The sequence below is a fragment of the Lissotriton helveticus genome, chromosome 6 (assembly GCF_964261635.1).
Source record: "Lissotriton helveticus chromosome 6, aLisHel1.1, whole genome shotgun sequence".
Lineage (NCBI taxonomy): Eukaryota > Metazoa > Chordata > Amphibia > Caudata > Salamandridae > Lissotriton > Lissotriton helveticus.
In genome coordinates, this window is record NC_136067.1 from 1,138,953,486 (window position 1) to 1,138,969,835 (window position 16,350).

The 16,350-nt window shown below is 46.8% G+C and overlaps 1 long non-coding RNA gene across 1 annotated transcript in view; it reads right to left on the minus strand.

Moving 5' to 3' along the window:
* LOC144761667 (uncharacterized) overlaps nt 1-15,943 on the minus strand; it is a 96,296-nt gene extending 80,353 nt beyond the window's left edge. Inside the window, exon 1 of the long non-coding RNA XR_013595838.1 lies at nt 15,525-15,943. This is a non-coding gene — a long non-coding RNA (uncharacterized LOC144761667). The remainder of the gene's footprint in view (nt 1-15,524) is intronic.
* Nucleotides 15,944-16,350: the final 407 nt, after the last annotated feature.

The following is a 16,350-nucleotide window of genomic DNA, read 5'->3' on the forward strand; positions in this document are numbered from 1 at the left end:
TTTACGGGACACTTTTCATGTCTCAAAGTTCAGTGGACTGCTATTCAGGCCTTTAGAGAGACTTGGCATGGTTTGGATAACACTGAGGGGCATATTTACAAGAACTTAACGCCGCCGTAGCGTACAATTTTTGATTTTATGGCAGCTTTTTTTAATTGCCTTATTTACAATTTGCCGCTAACTGCAGTTAGTAGCACTTTTCCAGCGTAAATGTTAATTTTCAAGATCGGCAATACTGTTAGCAGGACTTTAAAAAAATGAGACGCAAGGTGGGCATTCCCATGCAAAAACAGCAGCTAACTCCACTTCACAATATTTAGAATGAAATTTCTGTCCGGCGATAACCCCTCAAAACTGCAGATAAGTCCAGTTAGAGGCAATTTTTTAAGACCAGAAAATAGCTGGTCTTAAAATTGGTGCAAACACTTGGGGCATCATTTCAGAGGTTTTGGTGCTGGACAGCACTGCAAGGAATGTTGCTGCACTGCCCTGGGACAAAACAAAAGGACAGTAATGCGCACTATCAATAAGATAGGGCACGTTCCTGGACCTCGTTCATGATAAGTGTTGCATCACTTTGACAAAACAGCGCTGCAACATTTTTCACTGCGCCCTTCTTGCGCTACCATGAATGAGCCATATTCACTGTACTGCGCACCATAGCGCAATTAATGACATATAATCTGGAAACCTGACGTATCTGTAAGCACTAAAGTCATGCATTGCTGCAGTTGTGTCACAAACATGATGCAACTCCAGCAATGCATGGGGCCAGCCTATCCCTTTGGCACTGTATCACCCTTACGCCTGCCATGAGGCAGGCGTAAGGTTCTGCCACAGTGTCGTCCTAGAATTGTTGCAGTGAAATCTGATGGATTTCAATGCTCCACTGCCATAAAGCTTTACTGCATGGGAACGTTGAGCGGAGGGCGGGGCAGGCAAGAGCAAGACACTCCCAGGAAGGCGAGCGATCAGCGCTGCAGCTCTCCTCCCCATAAGGCTATATAGCCCTCGTCGGACACAAGCGCGCAGTGCTTGCGCGCAGTGGGGCGCCTCAACCAGCGCCGAAGACAAGCCAAAGACCTGCCCGTCTGCGCCCGTCCGCGACAGGACGGGGCCAGGGGCTTGAGGCTATGGAGGGACACGCCGGCGGACAGCTAACGTATACCTCTCAGGCATTATTAGAAATACTAAGGTCTTCACCAACGTTCTGCCCAACCGAGGCGGTACATAACATAGAAGGCCCTTTCTCATGCCGACTATGTAAATCACAATTTACAACAGCAGCGGTAGCTTGTAAGATTTCTCCCGCCACCGCTAAGCAGCGTCCTCCTGGTAGGAAGCATATGGACTCTAACCCCCAATTTACGGGAATTGAGAAGAATTACACTCCCCTTAAAACTAAAAATCTGCTATGCAATATAAGATCCCTACCGAAGCATTTTACTGAAGTATGGGACCTGATTAACTCTCATCAACCGGAACTATGCTTCTTGACTGAAACATGGCTTAAACCTCACTCTGTCCCTGCCATAACACTGGGAATCCCTATAGGGTACAAAATTGTCAGGATGGACCGTCCTATTAAAGTTGGCGGAGGGGTAGCAATTGTCCATAAACAGGAAACCAACATAACGGTGTTGGATGAAATCTGTACCCCCAACTTAGAAGTACTAGTTTTCAAAATCCATACTTCGAATAAAACCAGCAGAAAGGGAGCATTAGTATATCGCCCCCCTGGGCCATGTGCAAATGTATCTATCACTTTGATGGAAACACTAGCACCCCACATATATGAAGACTCTGACTTCCTTCTTTTGGGAGATTTTAACATCCACAGTGAGCTGGATCTAAACAGCGAAGCTCAAACATTGCTGTCAGACCTCGCCACTTTGGGTCTAAAGCCTATCAATCATGAACCCACCCATCAAGCAGGACACACGCTAGACCTAATTTTAACTAATTCCCTGCAGGTCGAATGTAGATCCCCCTATCAAGTGGAATGGACTGACCACTTTATAATAGAATTCTACACTCCCACTCTCATCTCATGTGGAAACGGAAACCTCACCCTAGCAAATAAAAGAAGACCCTGGCATAAGCTGACCCAACAAGATTTTAACAAAAAATTTGTGGGACCAATTTCAAATGAGAAAGAGAACATTGACAATGCCCTACAGACATACGAGGAAACTCTCCTCAAAACTATAGATAGCATTGTGCCATTTAAAACCTTTAAGCCCAGACCTGCACACAAGCAGGAAATCTGGTTTTCAGAGAACCTTAGACTTCTCAAACAAACCACTAGAAAACTGGAGAAGAAATGGAGGGCATCACGCCAAGATCAGGATAAACAATCATACAAAAGTTCTCAGAAAGTATACCACAAAGCCATCCGAGCAGCAAGGAAAAACCACATTGCGTCACAAATATTAGCAGCTGGTAATAATCCTAAGACTCTTTACCAGATTTTAGAGACTTTTTTTAAACCCATTGCATGTGAAAGTGCAGAAGTAGCGTCACAAAAACTCTGTGACAACATCTCTCAGTTTTTCAACCAGAAAATAGATGCCATTTATAACAAAATTACGCTCCTGAATTATCAGAACACCGCTGACAATGATCTCATCATAAACCTGGAACCAGAAAAGCCGATTAGGCACTCCCTCTCTGCCTTCCCCCCTATATCTATGGAGGAAGTAATAGGAAACATTTCTATGATAAAGAGTGGATCCCCTACTGACATCATCCCTGCACGAATCATGCCTATCCTGGCTGCAGCTCTGGGACCCTTTATCCAGCAAATAATCAATCTCTCTGTAAGTACGGGACAGGTTCCCAAGGGATGGAAAAAGGCTTTGGTGAAACCGCTGAGGAAAAACACAGCTACTCCTTGGGAAGAATTAGCTAACCTCAGACCCATCTCCCTGCTTCCGTTTCTGGGCAAAATCGTTGAAAAACATGTGAACAGCAAATTGTCTAAATACATCGAATCCACTGAAGTACTGGACCAGTCCCAATCCGGGTTTAGACCCAGACATAGCACGGAGACAGCCCTGATGGCAGTCGCAGACGATCTACACATGTACCAGGACAGGGGTTACTCTGCTGTCCTGGTGCTGTTGGATCTGTCTGCGGCATTTGATACCGTGTCCCACTCTATCTTGATCACCAGACTGGCTAACATCGGCCTAAAGCAGGAAGCCTTGGCATGGTTAAAGAGTTTCTTGAAGGACCGCACCCAGCAAGTAGCTATGGGTGCATACAGGTCAGAGGAAGTTGAGATCACCAAGGGGGTGCCACAGGGCTCCTGTTTGAGCCCCACCTTATTCAACATCTATGTGGCACCCCTGGCGAACATCATGAGAAGATATGGTTTTATCCCAATATCTTACGCAGATGACACTCAACTCCTCTTCCCTTTTAAGATCTTTTCACCTGAGGTCAGAAACTCTTTCTCCAGGGGCATGAAAGCGGTGGCACGATGGATGTCCTCCAACTACCTGCAGTGCAACGTGGGGAAGACGGAAGTCATGATGTTTGGTGAGGCAAAAATGCTCTGGACCCCAGATTGGTGGCCACAAGATCTTGGCCCAGTGCCCGAACCTAAACAAACTGTCAAGAATCTGGGGGTCCGTCTAGATCAGGAGCTTACCCTCAAACAACATGGCAACCAGGTGGTGGGAGCATGCTTTCATGTTATTGGCATGCTACGGAAAATCTTCCCATTCCTACCTGATGCAGTTAGGAAGACACTGGTCCAGGCACTCGTTCTGAGTCGCCTGGACTACTGCAACGGCTTGCTCCTGTCAGCAAATGAAGGAGTCATGAACAGACTTCAGGTAGCCCAAAACACGGCCGCCCGCCTGGTTTTGAATGCTCCTCCCCGCACGCCTTCCAAACCCCTGCTGACTAAACTGCATTGGCTATCTGTCAGACAGAGGGCAAAATTTAAGGTATGCTGCATCATACACAAAAGCCTACATGGTATGGGCCCCGCATACTTGACCACAAAATTCACGCCCTACATTCCTACTCGGACACTAAGATCAAGTGAACAAGGTCTTCTGTGTGTACCCAGAGCTAAGAAGGCCAGACATGGAACCAAAACTCTATCAATAGCTGGCCCCTCTCTCTGGAATAGCCTCCCTATATCTCTTAGGCTATGTGTAGACCATCTCCCCTTTAGGAAAAGGTTGAAGACCTTTTTGTTTGAACAGTAAACCTAGACTAGAACAGCTTTAAAGACTCCCTCTCTCAAACTCTTTTGTAGAAGCCAAAGGTGCGGAGATACTCCCTCGGGAGTGAAGCCAGCGCGGTACAAACCTGCAAATAAATAAATAAATAAAACGCCCACCCTGCATACATCATGCCTGACCCAGGTATAATGTGGCACAGGGCTTGACAAGGTCACGCATATGCCTAGATGTGTCACTTTGTAAATACCGCGCAACGTGATGCAAAATTAACGCTGCAAGTATGTCAATAAAATGACGCACTTTAAACTGTCGGAAGGGGGTCTAGGGCCTCATGAATGAGCCCTCCTGTATTTTTCCCCTGCATTTACTCACAATCGGTGCCATGCACCAATGCAGGTACCCTTGCGCCATGGTGTTGCACAAAACCTATTAATCCAGGGTATTTCCTTTTCCTCTGTGTGGTGTGCGTTGATGGTGGATTTACAGGTTTTGTGAATTTCAGGGGTATTGTTGTGGCTTCATCTCTGCTTGAGACGTCTGCAGGTGCGTTTGGACTAGTGGAGGGCAGGAGTGAACCTGTTGGCCTTCTTGGAGTGCTGTTTGCCTGTTTTTTTCTTGAGGGGTGCCAGGGTGTCGGCGCAGTTGGAGATCCATTGGTGGCGGTTGCGCACTGTGGTGTTGATGTCTGTAAGCGTTGGCGGAGTGGTGGTGCTGAGGGAGTTGACGAGAAGTTCTTCAGTGGCCTTGATCCAGCTGCGACGTGGGTGATGATGGCAGTGGTGTACGGTGGGCGAAGGCATGATGTATACAATGATGGTCAGTCCAGGAGAGTTCTGTGGTGTGGATGTAGTTGAAGTTTCTTCTAATGGAGAAGACGGGCTTGCGTGCGTCTCCGGCTCTGTGGGTTGGTGCGATGACTATCTGCCTGAGTCCAATGTTGGCGAGGTTCCCCAGGACAGGAGTGTTGTTCTTTTCACTGGGGTTGTCCAGGTGGAAATTGAGGTCTCCGAGTAGGATGTAGTCAGTGAATGGGAGAGCCTGGGGTGCGATGAGGTCTACAATGGCATCAGTGAATGGGGCCTGTAATTGAGGGTGCCCCGGAGGGTGGTGCTTGGGTTGGTCTGGATCTGGATGTGGAGGTGTTCCATGTTCGCCGTTGGGTCATTAGCGTGTGTGGTCAGTTGGAGTGTGCAAGTTCAAGTTCATAAAGCTTTATTCGATTTTTACAATCATAAAAGCAATGTGCAAAAACAGCAAATACATCAGATACCCACTATAAAACATATGTCGAGGTATACATTTATGCACAACCCCATGAATACCAAACAACAATTAAAACTATTAAAACCACAGGTTAAAAATAAAACATTAAAAACATGTACACATACCACATCATAAAAGGTTATTCATTCTAATCAAGGACACTGTGCAATTAGGCGAGCCCACAAAATTCATGTCCAGCCTAAAAATGTTGCCATAGCTAATGCAATGGGTAGTGATGTATCGGTGCGCAAAATTCGTTCGGCCTCCGCCGCCACCCTTGTGCCTAGGAGCCTGCAGATTGGTATCAACCAGGCCCGACGTGGGGCAGCGTATGTATCGCAAACAAAAATGATATGTGCCGTAGACTCAATAATGGCACTGCATCCCGGACACCCAGTTAACGAATGAGATGACCATTTCATTGTGAAAGATCTTACAGGGTGTGTCCCCACCCTGTACTGAAAGTGCAATTTGCGATCCTTAGGTTTGGTGATTGCGTCCCAATATGGTTCCAGCCTTGGGGCCACTTTATGATCCATAAACCGGCTAGCAAGGGAAGTAGACACTTGTTGTCTTGCGTATTTTACTAGAAGCAATTCCCAGTACTTAGCCTTCAACACGGCTTTCAATGGAAAAATAGAATTTGCAGGATCAGTCCACAATACAATCAAACCTAGCTCCCCTAAGAGGTTTCGGACTGCCCCTAGCCATTTAATGTGATGCAGTCTGTCTGCCTTAATGATATCTAAGAAACCAAGAGCATAGCCAGCAAGTTCAGGAGTAGACCATAATCTCCTCCAATACAGGAGTGTGCTTTTTCAGACAATGGCACTGCCTCCTCCTGGATGGTCAGGATGGTCCTAGCGTGTGATTTTGTAGCCGTCGGGAATGGCAATGTCCTGTCCGGAGCAGAGGTTGGTCCAGGTTTCGTTGAAGAAGGAGATGTCTGAAGAGGTGGCATTGAGGATGTCCCAGATTTCTGAAGCGTATTTGTGGAGGGATCACACATTGAGGAGGATGCTGTTGAGCCAGTTGGGTGTGCTGTTGGTCGGCTGGATGGCAAAAGGCGCTGGTGTGCTGATGTGGCAGGAGGTGCGTTTGCAGTTTCAGCAGGTGCAGGGTGCAAGGATATTTTTCGGTGATGCTAGATGGCAGACTGCATGGCGTCAGGGTTGAGGGTGAGGAGGATGCTGGCGTTGTAGCAGGGGAGTGTCTGAGTGGCAAGGTCCCTGGTGCTGGGCACGGTACATGGGCAGATGGACGCAGACGGGCTTCCCTTCGGCACACCAGTGGCATGCCCGCTGCACATGGCCGCACAGCATGCGCCATTAAGTAGTGCTGCAGAGGGCCTGGACAGCTGGGAGGTGGGAAACGCTGGAAAGGACACTGGAGGGGGTGGTGATGCAGGTGATTGCAGCGGCAACAAGGGAGAGGATAGGGAAAAAGGAAATGCAAAAAAGCACAGGACAAACAAAGCCAAACAAAGCAAAGATTATAAATAAAGACAAAGGGAGAAAAGCAACGGAGAAGAGCAGAAAGATTAACAGGAACAGCAGAGAAGAGGGACAGGAGTGCAGTCAAGCTGCAGAGCAGTGACGTTCTACCACTGGACCACGAGGGATGAGGCACAGGTAGGGGAAACAGTATTTACAACGCTGTTGTTACAATGCGGTGCTTGTACAACGCTGTTGTTACAACTAATGCATTGTTAGTAGGCAATACCTTTACATCGCAAGTCATCAATCATCATCAAAAGTACTTTATTCGGTTAAAAGATAGTAGCCATAAAAGTTTACAACATAAAATTTAATTTACATAAAAGCTTTTACATATAATTTCCTATATATAGCAAGCTTTCCTTATCATCAAACCGTTACAAATCATCCAGAGAGATCGAATTTCACAATATAAGAACATGTCAGTCCACCAAGTCTAGGCCAGAGAATAAGTCAAATCGGTTGTAAGTGGGTATATTATAGCTGTTAGGTACGAGGCCTCTACAACCCATCGGGTAGTTGTTTTCTACATTCAGTCTTACAGGTGGCAAGTATGATGTTCTAGGGTAGAAGTCACACAATTCCCAAGTTGTTATGGGGCTGTCTCCCATTTGTGGCTGCCAACTTCGAAGATATGGAACGACATGGTTATCTCTAAAATTTACTATTACCAGGTCTCCAGCTATATCCTTTGGAAGGGATCCTAACCACCCCACCCTTCTAACATTTAAGATTTTTCCATCGATATTAGGTGGAAGGGGTCTATTTTTGGTTAACCAGAATGATACCTTATTTTTCAATTCTTGTTGACGTTCGATTTTTCCATTTGTGAGCGCAGGCACTCCCGAGAGGATGCACATTAATGTTGCGGCCTCCAGTGGTAGGTTTACGTGGTTAATTTTTCTTTGTGTGTTACCTTGATTGGCGACTATCCCCTCGGAGATCGTGGCTTCTTTAATTAGCCCTACTCTAGGAGCAGAGCTCTGTGCTATTGCAGGTTTTAGGGTTACTTTCTGAGTATTTGAAAATGATGTTTTTAAGACAACTGATTGATTTTGGGCACCTCGGTAACAGCTAGAGTCTGTGTTCGCTTATGTCCTGCCATTCTTTTTATAAGAAGCGCATTTGCCTTGGTAGTTTCCTCTATACTCGTGACCTTTTCCCCTATACTCTTCATTCTTTCTATCAGCGGGGATATTAAAGATTTAACCAAATATTCAATCTGATCCAGTAGGTTAGGTGGTGGAGTAGATGCTGGAGATTCCGGTGAATCCGGTATTGAACGTACCTTAGATGTGTTAGGGGTGGTGTTAACAACCGATTGGGGACTTGAATGCAATTTCTGTTGCTTTGCCGGTCCCCCCCTATGTTTAGCACCTTTACGCTTTCTTTTAACAGAAAGGGCCTGAGAGTGCGCTATCGATTGAGTATTATCTTTGGCCGATAGTGAAAGGGGGGTACACAGGAGACTTTCATTTGATTGGGATAGTATACTAGGCTGGGGACTTACATTTTCCCGTAGAGCAGGTAGGAACACCGGTTTGCTCATTTCCCTGTTCTACAGGAGTATACATGGTGTTACAGTCAGATCTCCTTTAATTCCCCCAGTAATGAAGAATTTTGTACTAGGTCAGCTGATACCAGAGGAGATCGTTTACTGGATGTACTTTCTATAGAGAGACGTCGTTCTGCTCTCTCTATTTCACGATCAATTGCCGATGTTACCCTGGTTAAGTAAAGATCCAATGTCCCCTTAAGCGAACCCCCCTGAGAGATAATATTTTTGGGGACCCCTTTACGAGTCATAGTGTGGCTTGCTTTTATATATGTAGCAGAGGAGATATAACAACAACAAGCACTTGTAATAGTCGAGCGCGTGTCTTAATAGCCAATGTATAGTACCTTAGAAAGAGCCAGAGTGTTCATTTAGGCAGTCACTGGTTATGAGTTACTTCTGTTTACCTCCTTTTTTCAGCAGAAACCTAGTGGGGGTGTCCGGCCAGGCCTCCTCTGGCCTCTGAGGGCCACTAAGTGGCCGCCCTTTTCCCGGGCTTAGCCCGGCGCAGTCCCGCGCACGTCCCGCGACGCGGGAAAAAGTCTTCCTTTTCAAGCGCCTCCAGGCGCGGATGTCCAGTGGAGCGGCTGCCTGCCTGCCGCTATGCCCCCCTGGGAATTGTAGTCTCCCCCGCACTGGAGCCACGCGAGGATGGAGAAGGCTGTGGCGGCGGGGGGAGACTGATCGGGAACAGGAGCAGAGGGAGCAGAGGGTCGCAGCCCAGGTAGGGCAGTGATGAGCCTTATGGGGTCAGCGTGGGTCCCGGGGCTAGAGCAATACACCCGCTCTGCCGCAAAGAGTCTTCCTTTTCAAGCGCCTCCAGGCGCGGATGTCGGGTGGAGCGGCTGCCTGCCGCTATGCCCCCCTGGGAATTGTGGTCTCCCCCGCACTGGAGCCACGCGAGGATGGAGAAGGCTGTGGCGGCGGGGGGAGACTGATGGCGGGAACAGGAGCAAAGGGAGCAGAGGGTTGCAGCCCAGGTAGGGCAGTGATAAGCCTTATGGGGTCAGCGTGGGTCCCGGGGCTAGAGCAATCATTAGAACGACTTGCTGTAGGGGGTGCAAGGTATTGGATATGAAATCTAACACCTTCCCTGCTGTTGCTCAAACTGGAGTATGAATAGTAAATAATACTATTTCTAACCTCCTTCTCCCTGACCCGACATTCCTGGTATAATATAGCGTATTTTGTTCTTGATTTGTGTTTCCTGCTTGCTGCCCCCTCATCTGTGTACAACAACTCCTGTATCATACTACTGTGTATCTCCCGTCCTCCTTGAGCACTCTCCCGACTGATGTACTAATGTTGTATTGGCTTGTCTGTTTTTTCTATGTTTCTTTTATTATAATAAAAAGTTACAAAAAAAAAAAAAATACTATTTCTAAGTCCAGCGCGCCCCCTGCAGCTAGTCATTGTAATAACTTGGGATGTAAAGGTATTGCATACTAGCAACGCCGGTTGTTGTAACGACCGCGTTGTAATAGTACGCAATGTAATAGCATGCATTGTAGCATGTTATATTTGCAGGCAGAAGCTTGTGGGTTGAGGAGAAACTTGAACACCTGACCACCGGGTCAGAGGAACCAGCAGCAGCAGATGGGGACAGCAACAAGACTGTGCAGCGCTGTGGTAAGAGAAGTCCACTAAGGGTTAGTCCCCTGTACACCCCAAACAAAATTAACAGGGGGCAATGAAAGGCAGCACCACCCGGTTTCCTCTTCCAATTTAACAGTGGGGACCAGATTCTGTGTTCCCCAGTGAGTGACGGTGGATCAAGCTGCATACCCAAGAGCCTGTGCCAGAACTGGCCCCCTTGCCCCTAGCACCCATTGCCACCAATAGCCGATCTCAGCGACTTGAGTTAGATAGTGGAGTCCCCCACCAGTCTTGTGCGGTTCCCTCTGTGATGTAGGTCAGCCACGGCGCAGGGATTGCTCAGGGCACTGTGTGCGTCACCCACAGGTGCTAGGCCTGGGCCCGACTCGCCCCGGTCCTCCTCCACTATACGTCCCACCTTCTTCTCACCTGGACATTGACACGGGGGCTCAATGTGTTGCACTCTCTCCCAATCGGTGACTAAAAAAGCAGGAGCCTCAGACAGGCAGTTTTTCACAAGGATGGGTACAGCAGTCCCCGCCAAGTCCGCAGGGGAACCTCCCAATACAGGCGTGAAGTTGCAGTGCTCTTACCACACAAGTTTGGCGCAGCTCAAGGGCCTCACCCTTCACATCGTCTGGCGAGGGCAACATCCTCCAGCCTGTGATGCAGAGAGACGCTGCCCACCATTGGTAATCTCCTCCGTGCTCCCCGGTGTAGTGGTGGTGCCTGGTGAGCCATGCAGACCTCCCTAAGTTGGTGCGCAGGAGCACCTCTACCGTTTGCAGCTCCAAAGCGCACCAGGCGGTCTTCTAACCTAGATCAGCAACGTGTCTCCATATGACCTGCCAGACTTTACCACCAGGTAAGGGCAATCGCAGACCCCTCAATATGTAGTGCCACAGCCCAGCAACTCCACAGCACCTCTGCCTCCCACTCCGGGTCACAGACGCAGGCCCAGAGAGGCCTCCGGCCCCGGGGACTGTCCCCGCTTTCAAGGTTTTGGCTGCCTTGGTATTGCAAGGAGGGCACTATGAAAAGTGATGCATCACTGGTGTTTCCTAACGATGCACCTCGTTTTATAACTTTAGCCCTGAATCTGCATTTCGACTTCCCCTAGAACTCTGACTTGTCACCCTGGCTGTTGGGTGGTTTAGGAGGGTTGTTCATCTGTGCTTCACTTGACCCTGGCTGCTCCCTTTCTGCATTGCATTGTTTTTATTTCCTATATTTCATTGGGGGTGGACTTATAGGCTATTTTTGCCTCTAGAGGCAGAAAAAGTCATTTTGGGCTGACTAAGATGAGTTTTTTGGATTTTTTGTTGCCGCTAATGGGCCTTTCGTCACTTTTCTCTCCGTAACATCAAAATTTGTATCGCCTTGACGCTAGTGTTAGCAGCAGTTTTCACCATGGTTAGCTGTTACTATCGCCATGTAGAGACTTATTGTAAATACATCGCTAAGAGGGCGATAGTTTTTGGTGATAGCCCGCGTTAAGAAAACTGCTGCTAACTAACGCTGAGGCTAGTTAGTGGCAGTTCTTGTAAATACACAGCTAAGTCTCTGTTGACCTCTGTCTTTACATGTATATTGCTTTTTAGACTGGAAAAGAAAACCTCCTTCAGATTTACCACTAGTTTTACTGGTCCTTCGAAATTAAACCTATGAAACAATAAATGACAAATGCGTGGTTCTTGCACCTTTAATGGATGTATGACATTACAACGCATGCTTTTACCACGCATGCCTTTACAACGCTGTTTTTACAACGCATGCCTTTAAAACGCATAGTGCTTTGGGGCGCTGGATAGTGAATAGTTTAATTTACTATTCCAACTCCAGTCCCCGTTGATAGTAGGGAAGGTGTTGGATAGTAAATTAAACCTATTCCCTATCCTAGAGCGCCCCCCAGCGCAATGCGTTGTAATGGTTTGCGTTGTAAAAGTTGTGTTGTAAAGGCACTGCGTGGTAAAAGTTGCGTTGTAAAGGATGTTTCCCACCTTTAATACCTAAAGCTGAGTCTTTACTTCCCATTTGGTGGTCCAGCACTCTGCCTCCCTTATATACCTGTTGACTTGTACAGGATTCTGGCCCAGCGGTATTTCCAGGTGTAGTGTTGCCCTCACATTCCACTTTTCAGAAATCAGAGTGCCCTTGATTTGATCCTGCCCCCCGTGATTTCCAGACTTTGCCTTTACCGCCTCTACATCATCAGGGACCTCCGGAGCATCCTGAAGCTCTCTCAGAGCTTGTTCCCCCAATTCCGGTACTTCTGTTGCAATATTTACTGTGGGGCACGACAGAGCAGCCTCGAGATTCTCTGGCATTTTTGGCTGTAATCTTGACCTTGTGACATTTGGGAAATATGGCATCTCTTTTTCATTCCCCACCTTTTTTATGGGTACTATTGCATTTGTTGGCCCTGCACCCTGCTCCTTTCTATCTGCTTATTGTTCTGTTGCCTTTCATTACAAAACTGGAGGTGTCCTTCCTGGGGATCCTGTGTGTGAGGCTGGTGTGCCCGTGAAGGCCTTGTATGTTCTCAGACATATACTGCATGTATTGCAAGGTTCCATGAGGTGACTTACTGTCTGTGCTATCCGGGGCTAGAAGACATGCCATGAAGTCTTCCACTGTAACTCATTGTTTCTCAGTTCAAATTATTATCGTTTGTGTTTAACATGTGATAAAGGATTCTCTCCTCCCGCCTTTGTTCTGTGATGCTCAATAAGATGGGTTTCTGCTTCCTGGGCCTTGCCTCTGGGGTCCCCCTCTTGGATGGTTGTAGGGCTTCCTGCTGCACTTTCCTCACAACCTGATGTCCTGCATGGGTCTAACTTGACTATGTGGTAGTCTGTTACTGCGTTGGTAGAGTTTGAGTCTTGTTGCTTTTCCTTGTATGTGTATTGATGGTGATCACTTCATGGCTGTCATTTATGACATCTTCTATTGTGTTCTTCTTTACTCTTTCACCTCAATCTGCTTCTTGGCTTGGGATTGTCCTCATGTTTAATAATAGTTTGAAGAATATGGATGTAAAGATAATACTAAGATGTCATGGGATGATCTCTATTGATCCCTCGTCTTTCTTCATCCTAACATTCAACACTCTAGCCCAATTGGCAGGCTAAAGGAGGCGCACTAATTTTTTAGGCCAGGGTGTGTAATAGGTGTGTGTGTTCCTCCTCTATTGACTATCCCATGAGGGTAGAGGCCTCAAGGGAGTGCACAAGGAAAAGAAGAAAACCAGGAAGTTGGGACAAGAATGGGACTGTTTAGAGGCAAATGCCTGATGTGTATGAGGAAGAGGTTAGTGAGAGTAACGGGGCGAAGCGGGGACCTAAGGCTGAAAATTATTAAGGGGATATACTGAAAGCATTGAGAGGACAATCATCACGAAGTTGAAAGGTGAACAAATAGGAGAGCGCGAGACAGTGGGCACCTGTGGTAGGTAGACGTGAGACTAATTCTAGTTGTACTGGTAGGGTCGGGCATAAATGATCACAGAATGTAGGTGCCGGTAGTGTATTATGGAAAGATAGTGTTGTTCTGACATTATGTTTACAGAACAGTTTCGTTTTGTAAAACGCTGGGGCATATTAGCAAGAACTTCATTAAAATTATCGCTGTTTCTGCGTTTGGTGGATGACGCTGTGCTCCCCTTTACCCCACGTAGTCCCACGAAATGAAGACCATGGAGGCCGGACTGTGCTCCCCGAGGTGTGTCACGAGGATTGCTTCTCCCCGGGCCCTCTGGTTTCTCCTTCCCTGACTTTCTCTTCTCTGACTTTCTCTCTACCCCCTCCTCATACTACTCTTCCTATCTTGTGGCCTTCCTTTAGGCTTCTGGTTGTGTGTTGGATCGTTCTGGTCCGCTGTTTGGTTTAGTTCGTCCTAGGGTAGATGCCCGCTCTTGTGGGCCTGCCCTGCCCCTTCTGGGGGTAAAATAAAAACAGACGTTGAACAAAAAATTATCGCTGTTTTAGCAGCAGGAAACTGCCGCTAAAACTGTGATAATGGGCTTGCTAATATGTGTTATAGAATTCCAATAGAAGCCCAGGTTAGATGTGCAGGATATCCAACCTGGGCTTCTATTGGAATTTTATAACGCATATTAGCATGCCCATTATCGCCGTTTTAGCGGCAGTTTTCTTGCTAATATGCCCCGCTGTTTCTTCCTTTGTATGAACCAAATGGCAAATTATATAACTTCCCTTTCACAATTTCTAAAGAATCAAGGGGCATATTATGAAGCCTGGGCGATAAAATTATAGCCACTTTATCGGCCGAAAACTGCCGATAAAGCAGCGATAATCGGCTTGATAATATGCTCTATGGAATTCCAATCGAAGCCCATGTTAGATGTCTTCACATCTAACATGGGCTTCGATTGGAATTCCATAGAGCATACTATCAAGCCCATTATAGCCGCTTTATCGGCAGTTTTCGGCCGATAAAGTGGCGATAATTTTATCTCCCAGGCTTGATAATATGCCCCCGAGGATTAAAACATTTTTATAAGGAAATACACAAATTTGAAAGAAAATCAATTGTATACACTATCTTAAAAAAATATATCAAGTTTCTAATCTTGACCTCTAAATTGCCAGAAAAGTGAGACAAATACATTCACGTTAATAACACTTGATGTTACCAGTAGTTTCTAAAAACACCACGTCTAAATCGTCTCCCTGCAAGAAGGGGGGCAGCGGAGCCTCGTTCTTCTGCATCAGCGGTTCCAGCACAAGGGCGGAATCGATCATGAGAATGAGGCTCTGGCTGCTAGGCGCGAGGCTGTCCGGGCGCGAGGTGCTCACGCGCCGTGTCAATCCCATTCTCGGCTTCAATGAGAAAACAGACTAGGATGATTTCTCTCATTTTAGAATGTCAAATACTGGCACATCATGGCTTCGTCCTCACTGAATTCTCCACATGACTACTTCCTTTTGGAGAGAAACTGTCAGCCTTGCATTTCTTTTTAATAACCCACCTTTAACGGCTACATTTACAGAGGCCCTAACTATTTTTTTTTACCATGGGTATGAGCACAGACACAGTTGCTCTGCATATAAATGGAAGGTCTACTGAAGGCTAAGAAAATAATTTAGGCATGACTTTGGAATGCATTTAAAAAATAGCTATGCAAAGTTCGACTATGCCTTCCAACATGCTGTTCATTAGATCTCAGCTATATATATATATATTTCTGCCAAGTTTGCAAAATTGTCCCAAAAACGAGAAACGCACTCCTCCAGCTGTAAGGAACACCTTATATTTTCCAGAAACCTGAACACAACCTTGATTAAAATAAAGTTCATTTGCCTAATGCATTTCGGAGCGTTAGCGCTCCTTTCTCAAAGGCGAGTTTGTCAGCACATCAATCAAGGGTTCCCACAATCCCCCTCGTTACTGCACCTTTTTATATGCCTCTGGTGTGCCGTTTTCCATGGTGCACGTTGGGAGTTGGAGTCTAGTACCCATTAATAACCTCCAATGGTTGTGTGCTTTCAAATTGTTTCATGAACTGCTTTTTACCCTCCAGTGGGCTCCAGGGTTGAATTCCGGCTCCTCAATCCTGGAAACAACTGCGCCGTCCTTCACCAAGCACTGCAGGTAAGAGATCCCCACGAGTTTGTCAGGGGAGGTGCATCTTCTCTGCGGCCGGAACCGCCGCACATACATTTCTGCCAAGTTTGTCCCAAAAACGAGAAACGCACTCCTCCAGCTGTAAGGAACACCTTTTATTTTCCAGAAACCGGAACACAACCTTGATTAAATAAAGTTCATTTGCCTAATGCATTTCGGAGCGTTCGCGCTCCTTTCTCAAAGGCGAGTTTGTCAGCACATCAACCAAGGGTTCCCACAATCCCCCTCGTCACTGCACCTTTTTATATGCCTCTGGTGTGCCGTTTTTCATGGTGCACGTTGGGAGTTGTAGTCTATATATATGTGTTTATCTGTCTGTTGGCAGACATATTGCCTCCAAATCATAAAATCATATAGTTTGAGTGAGTTCTATGTCAGTCAGCCCCATGCTCGTCATTAGGGGGCTTTGCTGTCTGTATCGGTTGACTGCTCGCAATTCACATGCTTTCTTCCTTGGTCTTGTCTTTTTCTCACCCAGGCTCATTTCGTTCTCCTAGTATTCTAACTGGATGTGTTTTATTGTTTCATGCCATTTGTATACCGCTCACTACCCCTGTGTGGGGCACTGGAGTGCGTATTCACATGTGTAGCCTGC